This window comes from Protopterus annectens, chromosome 11.part0 (genome assembly GCF_019279795.1).
Source record: "Protopterus annectens isolate FY-2018-M chromosome 11.part0, PAN1.0, whole genome shotgun sequence".
Lineage (NCBI taxonomy): Eukaryota > Metazoa > Chordata > Ceratodontiformes > Protopteridae > Protopterus > Protopterus annectens.
The window spans coordinates 1001947581-1001969349 of NC_056745.1; positions in this window are offsets into that span (position 1 = coordinate 1001947581).

Consider the following 21769-nt stretch of genomic DNA (forward strand, 5'->3'; position numbering starts at 1 on the left):
AATCAAATATGTTCTGCAGATACTTAGGTTATTCATAGAAAGTGGGAAAGCAAAGAAGATAAAAAACCTGCAATCAGTATCATCAATAAACAATGTGCATCCCAAACATTATCATAGGTTCATAAGCTGATACTAGGCTATCTGCCATAGGGCATGTATAAGCCTAGCCAGAGTGTGTTTGGCTTTCGCAACCCTGTTAGATTAGTAGACTGTGCCTGTGAATAGTAGGTCACACAACATAGCCCATTTACGTTTTTTAGTTTATTGTGCCTCTGTCTAGCAGGGACCCAGAAGATATCCCAGGGGTAAACATACGATTACCCATCCACTTGTCAAGATGTCTCCTGTAGGTGTTCAGTGGGGGGCTCTGCCTATGCTGGACTGTGATCTCATTCCAGAGTGAGTGGAGCCTCTGGGATAAGAATCTTTCCCTCCAGCATGTCCTGAATATCTGTGCTGAGGCTTATGTCCCTGGAGCGTGTATCTCTAAGGGATTCGGATATCCTAAGGTGGAGCATGTCCATTAATTCTAGGTTGGACATGACTTTAAACAACAGGCATATATCACATCCGAGTAGGCGGTAAGCGAATGAGTGGAGCTGGAGTTACTTTAGCCAAACTGTGCAGGGCATCTGTGTGAGTCCCTAGATCTACTTGGTGAGGTACTTTCATGGCCATTACAGTAGCTGCAGGTGTAAGGTACATCCCAAATGGGGCATTGTATCCAAGCATGGGCCTGATGAGTATAGGGGCACAATTACCTCACTTGATCTAGATGTGAAACCTTATGGGATAAGGTGGGCTATATAGAAGGTCTGTCTAACCACTTTGGCAATGTGATTGTCAAAGGTGAGAGTACTAACTACTTGTGTCCCCAAATCCCTAATAACTCCTACCGTACTTAATGGATTACCACCTATGTGGTAATGTGTGGGCACGTTGTTATTCCCAAAGGGGATGACTATGCATTTAATGGCATTTAGCTATAGGCCATGGCTCTGGCACCAGTTATCCATCTCTGTGAGACCCTTTTTGAGGATGCTTGTGCCAGCTGGAGAGTTGATTATGGCACCCAGTTTGCAGTCATCTGCGAACATGGTCAGCCATATTCCTCCTGTGTTAGCCTGTATGTCAGAGAAATATATACTGAACAAGACAGGTCCCAGGACTGAGCCTTGTGGGATGCCATGTGTAACTGGTGTATAGTCAGACATGGCACCTGCAATACTGACCATGTGGGTGCTATCCCTGATCCAGTTAGCAATCCATCTTGTGACATATGTGTCGACATCGAAGCTGGAGAGCTTATGTATAATGCCCGAGTGGGGTATTGTGTCGAAGGGTTTTGCGAGGTCCAGGTAGGCTGTGTGGACAACCTTCCCTACGTCTATGGACCTGGTAACTGTTTAAAGAAGTCGACCAGGTTCAAGAGGCAAGATCTGCCCACAACAAAGCTGAATTGGGTAGGATCCAGTGTCTGTAGGTTCCCGATGTCTATGTGTATGAGTTCCATGACGATACGCTCCATAGCTTTGCAGACCAGGCTAGTTAGGCTTATAGGGCGATAGTGTCCGGGGTCCATTGTGGCACCACCTCTGTGGAGCTGGACCACTGTTGTTGTACGCCATTCCTTGGGTACATATCCTGTAGTAACTCTGATATTGAACAGTGACTTAATGTGAGGGTTACGTTTGTCATGAAGCTCATGTAAGACGCAGGCCGGGACAACGTCCAGTCCCATTGATGCTGTGTTGTCTGCTTTGGAGAGGGAACCACTCACCTGTTCATCTGTGATGTCAGGGAGGTTGCACTCTGTTGGGATGGACATTTGCTCTTTAGGGGGGATGGGGGGAGACATTTGCACTGAACCTGTTTGCCAGGATGTTGGCATTGTCTGTGGGTTCAGTGTATGTTTTGTCATTATGCAGTAACTGACAGCATATCTGGGAGTTTCCACTCAGGTTTCTGACATAACTAAAGAAGGCCTTGTGATTGTCCTTAGTGTCTGGTGCATTTTTTTGTTAGAAGTGGGCCTTAGATGAATTCATGACTGATCATAGCTTTTTGCTAGTACTGATCAGAGATGCCTTCCCTTTTTGGGTTTGTGCTCTATCATGTAATAGCCTCCTCCTTTCATTGTACAGCTTATTAATGGCCGGGGTCCACCAGACAGGTCCCCTGCCTTTGGAGGAGTGAGTCTTGTTGTTATTTGGGATAGCACAATCCATGCATTCAACTAGGTGTCCATAGAATGCATTTGTAAAGGATTCAGCGGTCTGAGCCATATTTACCACTGTCCCAGGGTCTTTGAAGGATACCATCTTGGTTTGGAGAAGTGTGACATTTGCTTTTGAGAAGTTCTTCACCAAGATTATCTAGGATGGGGGTGGGGACGGGATATGGATGTCCAGTGAGGTAAATGTATGGTCTGACCTTACCAATGAGGGGTATACCTCTGGTGTGGAACATAGAGTCTCCATGTTGGTGATGATCAGTTACAATATGTTTTCCCCTCTTGTGGGTGTGGTGACCAGTTGTGCCATAGCATTTGAGTTTATAAATTCTAGCAACTGTTGGGCGAGGGTGTTGGGGCTTGAGTAGTATTCCCAGTCAATGTTTGGGTAGTTGAAGTCACCCAATATAATGGTGTTTGGAGAGACCTTCATATTCTCCAGTGTTCCCAGGAAAGCCGAGTGGGGTTCCTGAGTTTGGGTGGGCGGCCTGTAGCAGGCTACAAACTGAAAGGCAGTTTTGCCCACTGTTAGTTGCACATGTATGGTCTCCAATGCTTCGTGCAGTGCTACTAACCTGGAGGTGTGTGTATCTGTGATGTATATGGATACTCCCCCTATTTTTGTTGGCCCGTCCGAGTCTTGTGGCTGAAAAGCATGGTATGAAGTGTAACCTGGTAGTGCTAGTTTGCTTACAGGAGCCTGAACCAGGTGTCTGTTACTACACAGATATCGACATTCTCCATACTGAGGAGAGTCCTGAGTGTGTGCATGCTGAGGGTTAGACATCTGATGTTGAGCAGCATTACCCTTAGTTTCTTTTACCTTGTAATGTCTATGGAGGTGGGTTTGTCTTTTGAGCCTCACTTAAAAAAGGCACTATGGGGGTGGCAAGAGCCTTAGCCAGTATTCGAAAGTCCAGGGGTGACAGGTGCAAGCAGTCCATAGCAAAGCTACGTGGCATGTCGAGCATGTCATCCCAGGCTGACAGACACTGGATCCCCTTTGAATGACACCAATATGTTAGCCAACTGTTAAAATTGATCAGTTTGTCTGTATACTGTGACATCATTCTTGGTGATGGTAAGATGCTACACAAGGTCAGCATCATACTGGCCTGGGCTACATGATCAGAGAGCTCCTCTATGTCTCTTGTCATGTAGTCCAGGGAGGAAGGTCTGAGGTTATTAACAGCAGCATGGACAATGATGGAGCCATAGTTGTACTTGCTTTGGAGTGACCTGAGTGCATGTGTTATGTGGCGGATCCTGGCACCTGACAGACAGCTCAAAGTGACCTTCTCCTTGTTCAGCCTGGTGAGTGGGACATCAGTGTGTCTGACAATAAGAGTCACCTATTGCAAGTGTATTAGGTGTGTTGTTTAGCCCTAAGGGCAGTGACTGTGTGGCGCACTGACTTTGTGAACTATGTGATATGTGGGTATTGTTGTGGGGTAGCAGTTGTTTGGGTGTCTGCTTTGGAGGTCTCTGCTGCTTAGGCAGAGTTTATTTAGAGCCTCTGTGTATGTTTTTATGTGGTAATGTATTTTGTTTGCTGTCGCTATAGGTCTATGTGAGAGTGGATTTGTGGTGTGTGTGGTTACCTTCACCACCTGATAGACTGTGCCAGCCATGGGTGGAGAGAGCTGAGGCTCCTGTTGTCTATATAGTTGCATCTCTCACATATATCTGAGTTTGTTGGGAGGAGGAGAGGGTTGTCTGTGTACATAAGGCAGTTGTAACATTGCGTCAAAATTCCAATATTCACCAGCTGGACTGGAGAGTACACACGAAACCGACCTTTGGACATGCTAGGATATTATGATGACATACTCTGTTGACTGATCACAAAGGATCAGTAAGGTGTTAAGTGTGTAAAAGAGTATAGCAGGGGTTTAGTGCTCAGGTTTGTCAGTGTTTTGGAAAGATTATCTGCGAAGGAGTCCAGACAGAACCATGACACCTCCTTCAGCTATGTCATAAATAGCAATGTACACTCATATATGCCCTGAGTCAGGGCCAACTGTATCTGACTGACAATGCCGACATCCTGTCAGACAGGCCCATATATACATACCCACCTCCCACTGACAAAAGGCCCTATCATCATACCAGGGGATATTGCATGTAGAATGGGTAAACAGCTCCTCCCAAAGCTGAAAACATGGCATCAATTGGATTACATTGTTTCCCTATATGTTTCCTAAGTGAACTACAGAACAAACAGACCCTGCACCTGAACAGTCTGTTGAGCCTCACCCTCTCTACAGGATCTGAAACTGTTGAATGTGTTACAGCAACATATGGCACACTACATAAATGTTGGTGCACAACAGACCATGGGAACTATAGTCCTATAAGCCTGCGAAGTCTGATCTGCAAGGCCATGGAGTCCATCATGATTGAAGTCATAAACAGAGCTATTGGAAGCTGACAAACACACAACCCTACCAACTGTGGTATGTTCAAGGGCAGATCATGGTTTCCAAACCTACTAGACTGTTTGCAAGGCAGCCACCCAGGACATACATCACTGAAAGGAGCTACACATGTCCCACATAGACTTTGAATAGCCCTTTATCAACATCCCAGACACGTCTTATCCACAAAATCAACAATCTGTGCATAAATATGTATTGTCATATGAAGGAATGGCAATTTGTCCACAGATAGATCACACAAGCTAAGAATTGTGGAGTCCTGTTCAAGCTGTTAACACCTGCTGACCCACATGGTTCATTCCTGGGATTGCATAAAACAAAGTGCGCGCACATTACCATGTCCAGTCTGATGATGTCAGCATCCTACAAATATAGCAGGAGAAAAGAAGTCACCCAGTAAAGCATATAGCGCGTTGTGTTATTGCGTATCTCTCTAGTATCATTACATAGTTAGATAGGGTTTGAATCCTGCAATTGCTGTGTGTGTGATTTTCTTTGAGAGGAGTTTCCTTTTTGGAGACTAGGAGCACATTAAAAGAAATAGATTCCACTTTGGCAAATCTGATTATGTCAGTGTCTCTCAAATATAGCAGTGGAAACAGAATTCCCCATTAAAGCATATAGCATGTCGTGTTAATGTGTATTTCTCTAATATCATAGCATAGTTAGATAGGGGTTTGATTCCTGCAATTGCTGAGTGTGGGGGTGTGTGTGATTTCCTTTGAGAGGAATGGCCTTTTTGGAGACTGGGAAAACACATTAAAAGAGGTAAATTCCTCTTTGGCAAGTTTGATGATGTCAGTATCCCACAAATGCAGCAGTGGAAATAAAAACTCCCAGTAAAGCATAAAGCGTGTCGTGTTAATGCATATCTCTCTAGTAGCATAGCATAGTTAGGTAGGGGTTTGATTCCTGCAATTGCTGTGTGTCTTTCTTTGAGAGAAGTGGCCTTTTTGGAGACTGGGAATACACATTAAAAGAGGTAAATTCTTCTTTGGCAAATCTGATGATGTCAGTATCCCACAAATACAGCAGTGGAAATGAAAACTCCCAGTAAAGTGTATAGTGCGTTGTGGTAATGTGCATCTCTCTAGTATCATAACATAGTTCGATAGGGGTTTGAATCCTGCAATTTCTGTGTGTGTGAGAGACACTGTTGATCAATGTGTTGTGGGTTTTGCTTTTACTACTGTATGACATATCAGTAAAACAACAGTATGTGCATTGCACACTTCAGGTATCTGTGTGGCAAATACATATATGCACATTTGACCTCAATTGGTAACTGTGTGGCAAAGACATATATGTACATGTGACCTCAATTACTTCATAGGTGTGAAGCCTGATTTCTACACAAATACATCTGTTACCATTGACAGTTTGTGCTGCTGCTTCTCAGACCGTAGGTCACATATGTATGTATGTGACAAGGCCAGCCACTGTAGTGATCTGTGCCCTAGGTCATCTGTGTCACACACACACATGACAGTTTCTATAGAATAGTGCGAGTGAGGGTTCATGGCTGGGGCATATTTCAGACATGTTCAAACACAACACAGTCTGTCAATAATGGGCATTCATTATAGGTATACAACAGACCCCTTATTGCTTATGAGATACACTGAGGGACATCAGCATACATTTGGAAATGTGAGTACCAAAGGACAGATGACATAACATTTGGCTGTATGTACACATCGGTACCCCTGCTGCATGTTGTGGGCTACTACCAATGAGGTACTGTCAGGTTACTATGTATAGTAAATGTGGATGACTATGCTATAGTTGGCTTATAGCTTCACAGCATGGGTTGGTCAACAGGTATATGTATGATACCCTTGTGGAGGATAAGTGTCTAATCCGGAGAATGCATTGTAGGCCACTGTATGCATTACCAGATGTGGACGCACATATCCATAGTGTGTCTGCTTGTACCTAAGACTGCCACATGAGAAACAGGAGTGGACATGGGAATGTGTGGTGGTCAATACCACTGGTTACTGGTATAGTATAGTACTGGAAGGATTCAAATGCTACTGTGTATCCTACAGCTGTGTGTCAGTTGTCAAGACATCATCTAACGATTGGTTAAAATCAGGCTGTTGAGGTTATGTACACTACCAGAATGCAAACCAATGACCGATATTAACAGTATCACCCACAGCATAGTGTCAAACCATGTCATACACACACGTGCACCCAAGTTGTAACATATGTGTAGGAAAATGCATACTGGCCACCAATAGGAAATATGAAGTGTTAACACTGTGTAATACAGGGCATGCCACCCTTCCCATGTGTCCACCATGCACGTACATGCAGACAGTGCACCTCCACCATGTTCACAAATGTACACCTGCAAATCTGTACTGCACACATCATACATGTACCATCCACTCACCAACACATGCTGCCAGTACCACACACATCAGCCAAGTGGCACATGGGTGGACAATCCATTTTTGGAATTAACACTGGTGTAAACAATACTTCATTGTTAATCATAGCTTTAATGCATCATGCCTGCTCAGATACACCTACAAGGATATCATTACACTTTACTGTTGACAACATGCTAACGTTGCTGCACTGCTATTAGGTCACCCTGTGCATCAGCACCATGTTAGCCTGTTCCTGCATGAATGTCACAGAAGACAAGAGGTGGCACAGTTTCATCATATGCACAGGGTGTGTTATTGGTTTGCCAGAGCCCGACAATGACCCATCCAATCAACATGTACGTGTGTGTGTGTGTGTGTGTGTGTGTGTGTGTGTGTGTGTGTGTGTGTGTGTGTGTGTGTGTGTGTGTGAGGGACAACAATAGAGTATGGGTCAGTGTTGATGTAATGTGCGTGTGTATGTGTTAGCCCTAGGTGTTTGGTTTATGTGTGTGTATCTGCATGCACACAGTTCCCCCTTGTGGCTTCTAAATACAGGAGGTTGTGGGACAGCCACAGACTGTACTTGCCAGGCTGTACAGATCACTGTCTCTGGCCACGGACACAGTACCTGTGCCTGGCAGGGGTGACATGGACAGTATCGGGTATTAAGCCAGACTGGGTACTATCGTCAGAGGCAGAGGGATGTTGACTGGACCCATGTCCCTGCTGGGACTGGACAGAGCCATGTGCACATGGTCATCTAGGACGGTCTATCGACAGCCTAGCCCCAACATTGCTGGGGCTGGTACTGCCACTATGGGAGCAGCTGGGACTTGTGTGTCGTCCGCAACGACTGCCAGCTGATGATGTTGCTGGCATACGTCCACGTCAATGTCTCAGCTGTCATGGCGCATGGATATTACATTGCAGAGGACATGTAGTGTCTCCCCCCAACGTCTATCAATGACCTCGGTGTAATTTTGGATGGCACTGGCAAGGTCACATTCCATATGTGCCTGTGCCTGCATTACAGCCCGGAACATACCTGAGGTTGTGAGACCTGTGGGGGCACGTCTGTCAGGGGCATTATGACCAGCAGTGCTCCCATGAGAACTCCTGGACATATGTCTATGTGGTACTGTTACAGGTGTCTGGGTATGGCTGCTGTGTGGGGTTGCATGTGCCATAGATACCACACTATCCTGATCAATGCCTACTGTATGCTTTTCCTCAGCTAAGGCCATTGGTGTTGAGGGATGTATTGGCAGTATGTATGTGTGCATAGATGGGGGAAAGCTGTGTACTGTCTATTGGCAGACCAACGACAGACCCTGTCAAACCTGCCTGTGCCACAACACATGTATCATCATGTCCACTATTTGTGGCGGTGACTTCAGGTTACCTGCTGCACTCATCCAACAATACCTCAGCACCTGTGAGAGGGAGACAGGAAACACACTTTACCATCTGTACAGGATGTTAGCATACATGCACACATGGACACATGAACACATGCACACATGCACACATGAACACATGCACGCATGCACACATGGACACATGAACACATGAATACATGCACACATGCAAACATGAACACATGCACACATGCACACATGCACACATGAACACATGCACACATGAACACATGCACACATGAACATGTGAACACATGAACACATGCACACATGGACGCATGAACACATGCATACATGCACACATGCACACATGAACACATGCACATGTGAACACATGCACACAAATACACTACTCAGTCAAGTTCACACACACACACACACACACACACACACACACACACACACACACACACACACACACCAACAGCAATACGGAAAATATTCATTAGTGGTTGATGGTGGAGTACAGTATCACAAGCCAAAGAGTCCTATCACACGTGTCAGCATGCAGGACGTGAGTTGCTCAACAGCATGCAGTGCGAGTGTAGAGAGTCCTTGTTGATAACAATATACATGTCGTTGATGCATGTGTGTTGTTCAATGATTGGCCTCACCCTGGAACACAATGTGTACATGGACACAACATTGCTGTGCAAGTCTGAAACGCTTTCCAATGTCCTGTGCACCATCACTCATAGGTATACATACCATGGCTGGATGCACACAACTGTCAGGTGTATAGCAATGAATGCTATGTGTAGTACTGTAGTTACTGTAACTGGATGTAGTGTAGTACCATGAGCCATCATCAGGCAGCATCATGTGGTCACTCAAGGACACTAATGTATGTCACACTGGCAACTATCTTGCTGTACCTGACCTGCACCACTTTGGCTACATTAACCAATTCACAGCCAGTTGTTACATGGGTATGTAAGATGTTCAATAGGGAGCATTGCCTAACATGAATGTGTTGTGTGTTGAAGCATGTCACACTGCCCCATGATAGGCCTCTACCCCTCAGGTATAGTATGTGTACTGTGTTGATGACATTTGGGATACTGGAGTATGACATTACAGCAGGTGTCTACATATGCCATGGGTATCATATTAACACTTACTGCATATGACAAAGTGGTGCATGTTGTTTGCATGTGTATTGACTTTGCCTATACAATGTCCACTACAGTGTACCATAATTGGTTTGGATGCTCTGTGTATTGCATGTGTTTGAGGCAGCTACTCATGTTACTGGGATGTGCATTGTCCCACAGAGAATATGCAGAGCATGCATTATGTGTAGGTGTTTTACATGTGTATATGGCCTACAACTCTCCTATGACATGCACATGTTATATGCTATATTAAATGTAGAACACTCACCAGCATTGGTCTGCTGTCTTGCTATCACACCAGAAGGACCTACAAGGATATGAGACAGTTTGTCAGTGTCAACAACTACGGCATTGCTGCTGTGTGTTTGCAATTTTACAGTAGTACAAGAGGTGACAGTCACAGGCATACAGATTATGTTCCAAATTATCAGCATTGCATGACACCAGGCTCCACATCTTCTGAATACACAGTACACATCTGATAAATGCATGTTCTAACAATTGAGCTAACAGTAGTCTACAGATATACCATGTTACCTGTACGCTCTGAATCGACGTGCTGGGTGACTCCGGCCTCCATGATGACACATGTCTGTTGTACTGGTTGGCCAAGAGCCACCATGCTGAGGAAAAGCTCTTCCACTCTGGTGAGGGGGGGATGTGTTGCTGCACCACCACCTGTGGCAAGCTGTTGTCTGTGGACATCGGAGGCATGCTGCCGGACATGTCTGATTAAATCACTGCAGTGATGGCATACCTGCTCATAAGTCTGGTTATGCATGTCTACATCATTCACCCAATGGACAACATCCTGTCACAGTCCGGTGCGCCCATGCTGGTCCTGGCTGGTTCTGGAGAACAGCAGGTTGTGATGATGTATCAGGGCATCTATGATGACTTCCTCCTCCTCAGCGGAATACACAGGTTTCCTGTTGTGAGACATGTCCCTGGAAGACAATAAAACAGTAAGTGTGAGCAAGTCATGTGGCACACTTAACATTCTGAAGTACAGACATCAACAAAATGCCATATATAGCAACCTATTGTTTGTCAGTAGATACACACTTTTAATACCACATATGACTGCTCAGCCAACAACTGCCTGACAGTGCCTGGCACATACTATATACAAAACCATGTTCTGCACAGCAACAAACTGAAACCAGTATGTAAGACTATACAACAGTACATTGCACACTGTATGTGACACGATGCACCACCAAGCCACATGAGGTGTATATGAAGCTAATGCATGCAGACATTTGTCATTTATTGAACTGAATGTAAATTACAGTTACAGTACTACCAGTACACCATGCTACTTGTTGATAGCAAACCCCTCAGTAACATATGTGCACATTCATCACTATAGGTGGCATACTGCTGTACTACACTATACATGTTGCTAGATATGCACTTATATCCTGTGACACACATACCACCAAGGCCATGTTAAGGCATACCCATACACACATCAGACATACCTACAAGACACAAAGGTATGGCAACCCAGATTAGTTTTACCTGTGTACCATACAATAATGTGTGTCAACACCTACAAAACCTCATGCCTGAGGTATGTAATGTGTGAGGACTACAGGTAACAAACAAAACAGTGTTTCCAAGCAATGTGGCTATACACCATACTGTGCTGTTTAGGCTTACAGCTTCAGGTAGTACTACAGTTCATACGGGATTTGTATTAATTAGTGTTAACAATCAATAAGCATACATGTACTGCTTTAGCCTACAATGGCACACTCCAGTCAACACCATGGAACTACGTCACACCATATGCCATACTGCTTTTCCTGCCTAGCAATAGCATACATATCTTTTGCTGGGATTAGAGCTACAAGACTACATACCATGATATACACAGTTTCCCACTAGGCTATCACACATATACACAACCTTGACACATTCACCTACACATTCACCATCACACCCAGTCAACCACACATAGCAAGTAATGCAGCAAGTACATGTGTGTGTGTATCGGGTCCTAGGTAGCTAATAGGCTAATATCTGTAGGGCCTATGGAAGCTTAGTCATATGGTACCCTGCCCTTCAACACCCATGTAATGTAGGTTCATGTGCCCCTGTCATGCAGAGCCACAAAGGTAATTCCCAGGTTGTGTTTCTTATCTCACATCCAATCATCATGATTATTCATGACAACTGCTAATGAGGACCTTCATTTGCTATTGATAGGTAGTTAGTTCCAGAGTATGGTATGTGTCTGAGATGATAATGTACCACTCCAGCATGTTCTGCTTTTTGACGTTACAAGGTTTAGATCAGTACAGTGTGTAGCTTGTATGGAGTTTAATCTGTTTATATGGAGCATGTCCAACACCTGTGGGTTTGGCATAGCTTTGTATGCTAGGCAGAGGTTGCCTCTGGGTAGGCAGTATGTGACACAGTGTAGCTGTGGTTTTGTAGGACAGTCTGCATAGGGCATCTGTTTGAGTCTGGTAATACTCTTTGTGAGGTATGTGTCTTGCATCTACAGTTGCTGTGGATGTCTTCTGAGGTACATGCCAACAGGGACATTGTACTCTATGATGGGTGTTATGACTGATGATTAGAGTGGAACACTGACCTCTTTTTCCATGGATGACACACCTTTTCTGATGACATGTGGACTGTACTCAGTGTACATGACTAGTGTAGCACTGTGATTATCAAAAGGGACACTACTGTCCACCTGTGTCCCGTAGTCTCTTATCACACTTTTGGTGTTGAGTAGACTACCACCTATGTGCTAGTTCATGGGTACAGGGTTTTTAACAAAAGGGATGGCAATACATTTACAACATTGAGCTTGAGCATGCATATGGACATCCATTGTTGTACATATAGATATACATATAGGCACATATACAGTCCACCTTTCATGGTGGGAATATTAATTATGCAAAGGTTGAGAGGGATACAGTTATGTAATGATATTGCACAGTCCTGTGCAGAATGTATGGAAGGTATTCTCAGCCCATGTATCTTTAGCAGGACCCCCTATCTGGAAGACTAAAAAAACCTAACAAATCATACCCACGGCGTTTAAACACCACATGTCATAAGCCAGCACTGTATGCTGTCTTGTTTGCCACACACTACAACCTACATATAAATATGCACATAACAACCTACACCAACATATAAATGTCCACCCTTCACAAACAGTTGCAGTATGTCCCTTGCTACAACATGGACAGTTGTCACATGTGTGTATACAGTGATAGCACAGGGAGTATATAGAGCTGCAAATGCTACATTACTATACAAGCCTGGTACAGCAGTTGCCAATGCTAAGCTACACATTATGTAACTATCATTCATGCCTTACTCTGTCACATCCAAGTTTATATAGGTGTTTGCACTACTCCCCCAAACTGCCATTATATGCAGTATTGTACAGACCATATATAACATGTTCAGATGTTTGACATATAATGCTGAGCTACATATGTCACAGTTATGTCCCACTGCACACAGCTACACACTTATTTGTCCATGGCAGTAGTTATGCATGGCATCAGTGCATACATACCTACTGCTGCCACATATGAATGTTTCAGAGTATGTAAAGTACTATTCATAAACATCTGCTACTTGCCGGTAACTACAAATCTGTTACATACCTGTTTGTCACTTTCAGGTCCATCTGTGTATGCTTTGACAAATTTTTTTTTTATTTATTAAGTAAAGTTTTTACTTAAGTTTTATTTTTGGTTATTAATTAAGTTTTTTTTCTTAATTAATATATTTAGGTTATAATTAAGTATATATATTTTTTACTTAATTAAATAATTCTTTATTAAGTCACTACTCTCCAGGAGTTCTAGAGTTGCTGACGTGTGCAATGTGATGATTGCATGTGGGGATAGCAAGTACAGTCTGCTTTTATAGGTATCTGCGCTTGTGTATGTGATGCCCTCTGCACCAATTGGTGCCCAGCATTTGATAAATGCATACAGCCTGCTGTGTGGTAATTGCAGTACTCACTGTCATATCAACGCAATGCTACAAATTGCTAAGGTATGTAGGCATAGCCCTTTCAGATTTCCAGAGTGGGGCCCATGCTTGTTTGCTGTGGACACTGTTGTGTAAGTCAGAAGGTTGGTATACTTCTTATATATGAAGCTAGAGGTCTTGACAGTGATGTACATGTTGTACTCAGACCTGACTGTTGCCACTTCCAGTATAGAGCTATCAGTGTAGAGTTTAACTCACCCCTACAAATGCTTACACAACATTTATGTGACTATGTAGTTTCTTTTCTACTCATATAATTAACTGCCATACAAATGTAGTTATTGAGAAGTATTCTTTTGGCACATGAACTGTTTGTGAACTGTTCTACTGTGAATATTAATGTACTCACTTCTGCAGGATTTGTGTTTTTTATTGTTGACATTAGCACAGGGTTCTCAGGACAACTGGACAATTCCAGTACAACGTATGCCTACCTACACCCTTGGTAGACCCTAAACACACAAGTATATTTTAATTGTGGGGGGGTGCTTACATACAGAGAGCATTATGTATTATTGTGTGAATATTATCTTACTGGATTTAAAGGATTGGTGTGTACCTGTTAGTTTATTAAGGCAGGTGGTCTGTCTGCATAGTTCCCAACTGTGAACCTATCCAGTTGGTAGCCAGAAGTTGCACTGTTATTCTTTGTCTGTGCAACTCACAGGTGTTTTCAGGACTGGTACAATGGCATTGTTACAGTCAGTTGCTACCAGTACATGGCTACATCCCTTGGTATTTCTGTGTTGTACTCCTACATAAGTGTATTCTTGTGGAGGTCCTATCAAAGCTATTTGCAGAGTGCGTAACAGCAGAATAGCTGATATGCCTGTGTGTTTGTGCCTCTTCTAGGCCTATGAAACACTCAGATACATCTTTGCATGGAGTCAGGGATAGGTAGTTAAAAGTGAGGTACACCTTATACATAATAGAGACAGTAAGTGTAGACTTGAGTGAAGCAGTGCATATGGATTAGTACTCCTTTTATGAAGTACAAGCATTGTCTACTGTTATTGTTGTCAGTATTCATTGTGTAATACCCCACCTTTCTGACTGATGTCAGTACTTTTCAGAAGGATTCAGAGGGACACAGCTAAAATATGTTTCACAATCAGGGACATCCCTGAAAAGTAGTCACAGTTAGGAAGTATGGCCTCTGCCCTAATCAGATATGCCACTGTTTGTCCTGCTATGATACTGTGTGGGGGTTGTAAAATGCCTCTGTAACATTGTTTGCTGCTTGAATGGCTGCTTCTCATATCACACTCATGTAATGCAATTCCACAACAATTGCTTTTAAAGATCCACAGAACAAGCTTTGTGTTATGGCCTTCCTATTTTTCCTTTACATTCACTCATTGTAATGCATGATATATTTATTTCAGCACCAAGTTATTATATATGTGCAGTGGCTTAGTGGTACTTCATGCAGTCTAGTGTGTCCAAGGTCTAGGGTTCGAGACTGACAGCGGTGTTTTATTTTGCTGCTGAGCAGAACAAGGGCCCTGGCATAGAGTGACTAAGGCACTTTTAAGCAGTTGCAAGTGGGTTTGCGTGATGCTTAGCGATGCTTAGCTAAGCGCATACATGTGCACACTCGCCTAAACCTGCTCACGACTCCTTAAAAGTGCTTACTCCCGCTAACCCCTGCGCTAATTTCTTTGAAAGAAAAGAAAATGGGGAGATAGGAAAGTGGTGAAAAAGGGGGTACAAAGAGGGAAAGACAGTTGGAAAACAAGCTCGGGATGTGCAGGACGGGTTTAGGGAAGGTCCATAGCTGCCCATTTCTTTACCAGCAACAGCTGTGCATATGCAATAAATTTGGAGTGAAATTTGAAACCTGCCACCCCTGGGAGAGGGGTGAGAACAACAAAGTATGTTGTACTGCCAATTATAATTATCAGTTTACATGTCCAGCGGACATGTGTGCGAAATGAGCAGCTATGTATGGGGCGTAATTTTTTTGTGGGTACAGATTGCCCTTTTTTTTTCCCAGGTGAGAGTGGAAAGTGAGGTAGAGGAAGTAGATATATTCAGGGAGGTAGGTTGGGGAGGTAAACAGACAAGACAAACAAGACACATACAGGGGCGGTGTATGACACATGGGGTGGCTGAACACAATTGATGGGGACGGATGTTTGGAAATCGCAAGCCCGTGAGCCCACAGATGGTAACAGTGGAACTGAGATCCCCAACCATGGGCAGTCACCACTGCACCTTCACAGCCCCAAGGGTGGCTGTGCTGGGGGCTGTGTAGGATGGGAAGGCTCACCCGTGAGATGCGCCCACTCTCGCCTCGAGCTGGCGTAGGGGATCAGCGACTGAATGTTGGATCTCCCTAAGCACCACAGCCCAGACCCTTTGAAGGGTGACAGGTGGCCCTTCTCCACCCATGTTTGCACAGGGGGGTCAAGCCCCATCCCCTGCACTACTTCCACCTGAAGGTGGCACAGGACCAATGGAGGAGGGGAGCACGGGCTGGGCACTGGACCTGCTAGTGCCAGGTGCACTTGCCAGCTGAAGATGGACAGGTGGGTCCTCTGGGACCGTCCTTCCCATACGTTCTGTGATTAGGTGTGTTTAATTACAACATAAACAACAGCATTCCAAGTTAGTTGTAACAGCATGCAGTAATATTCCCATTAACCCAACACAACAAGGTTCCAACAGTTGAACGGCAAGCATAACACATGCATATATACTGAACGAAAGTGGACATTCCAACAGCATGCAGGGATGATTGGTGGCAACAGGCCACCATGATTGTGTTGTTTGAACAGGGCACAGGCATCAAAGTGAATGCAGATATTTATAGAGCAATAGGACATATGTCCCATCAAATGTTTTGAGATTACACATACCCATTGAGGTGTGGAATTGCATTGTTTATGCACATACTGTAGGGTGTAGAAAGAAACCTCAATTAACATCTTATAAGTACTTTTATTCTACACTACATTCCTATTGACTGCAGGTGTATATCCCCTACATGTATTATTACACTTGCCAACATGCCTTAGGTCGTGTAATGGGTTTGGCTAGTTCATTATATACCTGACCTATATCTGACATACTAACTGTCCAAGATGCAGATGTGACTGCTGCATATTTATTGATTTTATTTATATTTCTTTATCTACAAATCTGGATGTGTTCACATGACATTTTCTGTTAAATTTGTACAGAACCCTACATTTCGTGTAGCACACTCACATTTCTGGGAAACAAATTAACAAGCTACTCGTGTGCCAGATTTACTTATGCATGCCAGCCAGTAACTGAATGTTGAGGACTGTAAATATGCTTCACAGCTACTGGCTCTTCCATCAACCACTTTAGATGGGACTGCCCAACTGTGGGTTGCCAGCACTTATTAAAACATTACTATTTGTATAATGCAAGGGTACAACAACATTTCAAAGTAAGTGACACAGACACACTCCAAGTTTTATACCTTTATTAATTACATTGCACACTTTTCCACAGGCTCCCTCCTTTATTTGATATTACAGTGCATATGGAAGACATATTCAAGACATATTATACCTTTATTAATGGGCTAGAACACTTTTCAGGCTCGCTCACTTATTTTATATGACAGTACATGCAGAGATATTATTCCAGACATATTTTACCTTTCTTAATGGGTTACTACACTCTTTTTCTGACTCTCTGACTTATTTTATATAACAGTACATGCAGAGGTATTATTCAGGGCATTTTATGGCTCTATTATTGGGCTACAACACTTTCTTTCAGGCTCTCTCACCTATTTTATATAACAATACATGCAGAATAATTACTAACCTGCCTGGTGGCGCAGCCTATCTGCATAGGCTTGCTGACTCGCAGCACGGACACCTGCAGCTGTGAAGTAAATGAAGGGATATTGAGACATACCTATCCATTATATAGAATAAATTAGCATGTCTTACATACTGCATTCCATGGCTACCTACACAGTAGTGGGGCATCTTGCATCACACGGGCCTCCTGTATCCATTGGTTCAGTAGGTCCTGCTTTCATCTCTTCAGGTCTGCATGGTGGTGATGGACCTGCTCACCAGTCCGAGGAACACCTGTGACACTGGTGAGGTCATGAGCTAACCGGTTCCAAGCCTCTGCTTTGTACTCCGTCCCTTGGAAATGGCCCTGCAGGAGTCTTGACTCATGACGGTGGACAAGGAGCCAAACCATGTATTTCGACTCCTCGACACCCCAGTGTTGCACTCTAAAGCATGTACTCTCTCCAGCACCAGCAATCCTAACTGCAGATGGGAGCTACAATCAGTTATGGCGAGTATTCCCACCTATGGGGCTTAAATATGCCGCATTTCCCGCACTTTTGTGTGATTGGCCATTTTTGAAAATTCTCAGCTTACTGCAGACCTGCTTAGCAATGGTTAATCTACCATTTATAAGTATATGTATGTTAACAGTGGCTGTTTATCTTAAGCTGTCATGGCATAGTGGTTCAGTACTTTGATTATGGTGCACAGTGTCCTGGGTTCGAACTTTGTCATTGCTTTTTATTTTACTACTGTCCAGACAGACTAGGGGGTGTGGCTGTGTTTAGGCAACTTTGCTCTACATTGCTCCACGTTGCCCGACGGTGCACTGGTTTGCGCAGCGTGCACCTCCACGTAAACCGATTGTGCAGGGTAAAGCGCTATTTAGCTATGGGCAACTCTATTGCACTGGGTAAAGCACTGCTTATCTATGGGCAACTCTATTGCGCTGGGTAAAGAACTATTTAGCTTTGGGCAACTCTATTGCACTGGGTAAAGTGCTATTTAGCTATGGGCAACTCTATTGCATTGGGTAAAGTGCTATTTAGCTATGGGCAACTCTATTGTGCTGGGTGAAGAGCTATTTAGCTATGGGTAACTCTATTGTTCTGGGTAAAGCACTATTTAGCTATGGGCAACTACATTGCGCTGGGTAAAGCGTTGCTTAACTGCATGCAATTATATGTCAGGTTCCTTTATAAATATACATTTTGTTCACTGATACATAGGCCATTTCAATTCTTTTTAGTAAAAGTTTAATCATATATGTCAGGAATTATTTCATATACTAATTTAGAACATAAAATAGGAAGGGGAGTGGTGGGACTCGAACCGTGAATGCCTCCTCTTTGTGCGAACGCTCTACCACTATGCTATTGCTATTTGGGGTAATTTGCATAAACATTCCTTATTATGCTTTTCCATGTCGAGTTTGCTAACTGCAGCTAAGCAATGGGCACACCCCCGTACACACGCGCAAATGCGGGCAGCTATATCGGGAACTAGAAAAAAAAAATAATGTTTTACTTTTTATAACTGTGCGGGGGGTTTACAATGTCAGGGAGTGTGGTGTTGGGTACATGGACATTTGAGCGGACTGGCTCTTCTGTGTTGACATTTTGCATTTCAGACACTTGCAGGGGTGTGGACCTTTAGGCTGCTCGGCATTTGGACATGCCCCCTGCTTTCCTGCACGGTCTGTGTTAGACTTGGGGTAGAGTCAGCGTGCCCTCATGAATATTCATAGGTTCATAGGTTCATAGGTTTATACTAGGCTATCTGCCCTAAGGCATTTATAAGCCTAGCCCAAAGTTTTGCGGCTTACGCCACCCCTTATATGAAAAAATACTGTACCCATTAGTTTGTTGTGCCTCTGTCCAGCAGTGACACAGAGATGATTCCCGGGGTAAACCTATGATCTCCCATCCACAGGTCAAGATTTCTCTTGAACAGTACCAGCGTGGTGCTCTGCCTCACATGGACCGGGATTTTATTCCACAGCATAGGGAGTCCCTGAGTGATAAATCTATCCCTCCAGCACATCCTATTTATATCCGTGCTAAGGTTTAAGTCGATTGCTCTAGTGGCTTTGTTGGATTTGGATTTTTTGAGGTGGAGCATGTCCATTAATTCCGGGTTGGACATGGCCTTGTATGTCAGGCACATGTCACCTCTGAGCAGACGGTATGCGACTGAATAGAGCTGGAGTTTCTTCAATCTGGCAGCATATGACAGATTTTGGAGTCAATTTATCCTTTTGGTGAGGAACTTTTGGGGTCTCTCCAATTGCTGCAGATGTCGGGTGAGATACATCCCGAATGGGGCATTGTACTCGATCATTGGTCTGATAAGTGAAGAGTACAGGGGAACAATGACCTCACTAGATCTGGATGTGAATCCCTTCATGATCAGGTGGGCAGTGTAGAAGGTCTTTCTAACCACTTTAGCAACGTGAGTGTCAAAAGAATGGCCACTGTCAACCTGGGTCCCCAGGTCCCTGATAACCTCTTCTGTGCTTAGTGGATTGCCACCTATTTGGTAGCTTGGGGTTACCTTGTTTTTCCTGAAGGGTATGACTATACATTTTTTGGCATTTAACTTCAGGCCATGGCTCTGGCACCAGCTATCTGTTTCCGTGAGTCCTTCTAAGGATATCCGTGTCGATGCACTTTCACTATGCACAGTTTGCAGTCGTCTGCAAACTTTGTCAGCCAAAGTCCTCCCATGTTGGCCTGTACTTCTGAGAAGTAGATGCCGAAGAATACGGGGCCAAGGACCGAGCCCTGTGGGACACCACTTGTGACCGGCTTGGAGTCTGACATAGCGCCAGCGACTTTAACCCTGTGGGTTCTGTCCTTAATACAGGCCAACATGGGAGGACTTTGGCTGACAAAGTTTGCAGACGACTGCAAACTGGGCGCCATAGTGGAAAGTGCATCGGACACGGATATCCTTTAGAAGGGACTCACGGAAACAGATAGCTGTGATAAGTTTTGCTCTTTCCTGCCTAAACAGTACCAATAACTCTCTGTAACTAGATTGTTAATTGTAAACTGTTGAATGTATATCTGCTTGTTTTGGAGCTTTTCTCCCCAGGACTCCATTGAAAACGGGTTCATTATGGCCCAATGGACTATCCTGGTAAACCAACTGCAATAAATAAATAAATAAATAAAATATGGGTTTACATTTAAGCTGGTAAGTTTTTCTACAATACCCGAGTGGGGTATTGTGTCGAAAGCCTTTGCAAGGTCAAGGTAGGCTGTATGGACTGCCTTTCCCTCATCAATGGCCTTGGTGACTGTTTCGAAGAAGTCAACCAAGTTCAAAAGGCATGATCTGCCCTTGACAAAGCCAAACTGGGTCGGGTCCAATGTCTGCAAGACCCCTATATCTTTGTTTATGAGCTCCATTATGATCCTCTCCATAGCTTTGCAGACTAGACTTGTTAAGCTTATGGGGCGGTAATTACCAGGGTCCGTAGAGGCACCGCCTTTGAGGAGTGGGACCACAGTTGCCGTATGCCACTCCTTGGGCACGTATCCTGTGGTAAGGCTGAGATTAAACAGCTGCCTTATGTGCGGGTTTAATTCCTCATTTAGCCCATGTAGCACACAGCCGGGATCACCATCTGGTCCCATTGATGCTGTGTTTTTAGCTTTAGAGAGAGCAGCTTTCACCTGTGCATTTGAGATGTCTGGGAGGCTACACTCCGCTGGGATAGTTATCTCTCCTTTAGGGGGGGAGAGGGGGTGACGTTTGCACTGAACCTGTCTGCCAGTATGTTGGCAATGTCTGTGGGTTCAGTGATTTTTGTATCATTTTGCACTAATTCAGGCATGCTGATGTCATACCGTTCAACTGCAGCCTCCGAGTAAGACTTATTTAGTCTTACACGGAGGATTCGTGAATCCGGGGTCATATACATGTATGTATATATATATATATATATATATATATATATATATATATATATATATATGTGTGTGTGTGTGTGTGTGTGTGTGTGTGTGTGTGTGTGTGTGTATGTGTGTGTGTGTGTGTGTGTATGTATGGTTTATTATCACTTTACTGAAGTGCAGTTAGTCGAATCCACTTTGCGTGGTCTGAAAATCGAACACTGAAAATGCTGAACTCCAATATTTCCAGCATACAAATCTCGCCCATCTCGACCCATTTTAACACTTGTTCCTAGGTCAAATTCGGTATGTATTTTGGCTATATCAGAATTCGGCAATGTGACTTTTCACAGACACTAGTCAATGATACAATCATTCAACCAAGTACACTTCAGTAAAATTATAGTAGAGTTTTATTTATATATAGATATAGATATATATATAGTTATACGGGTCCCA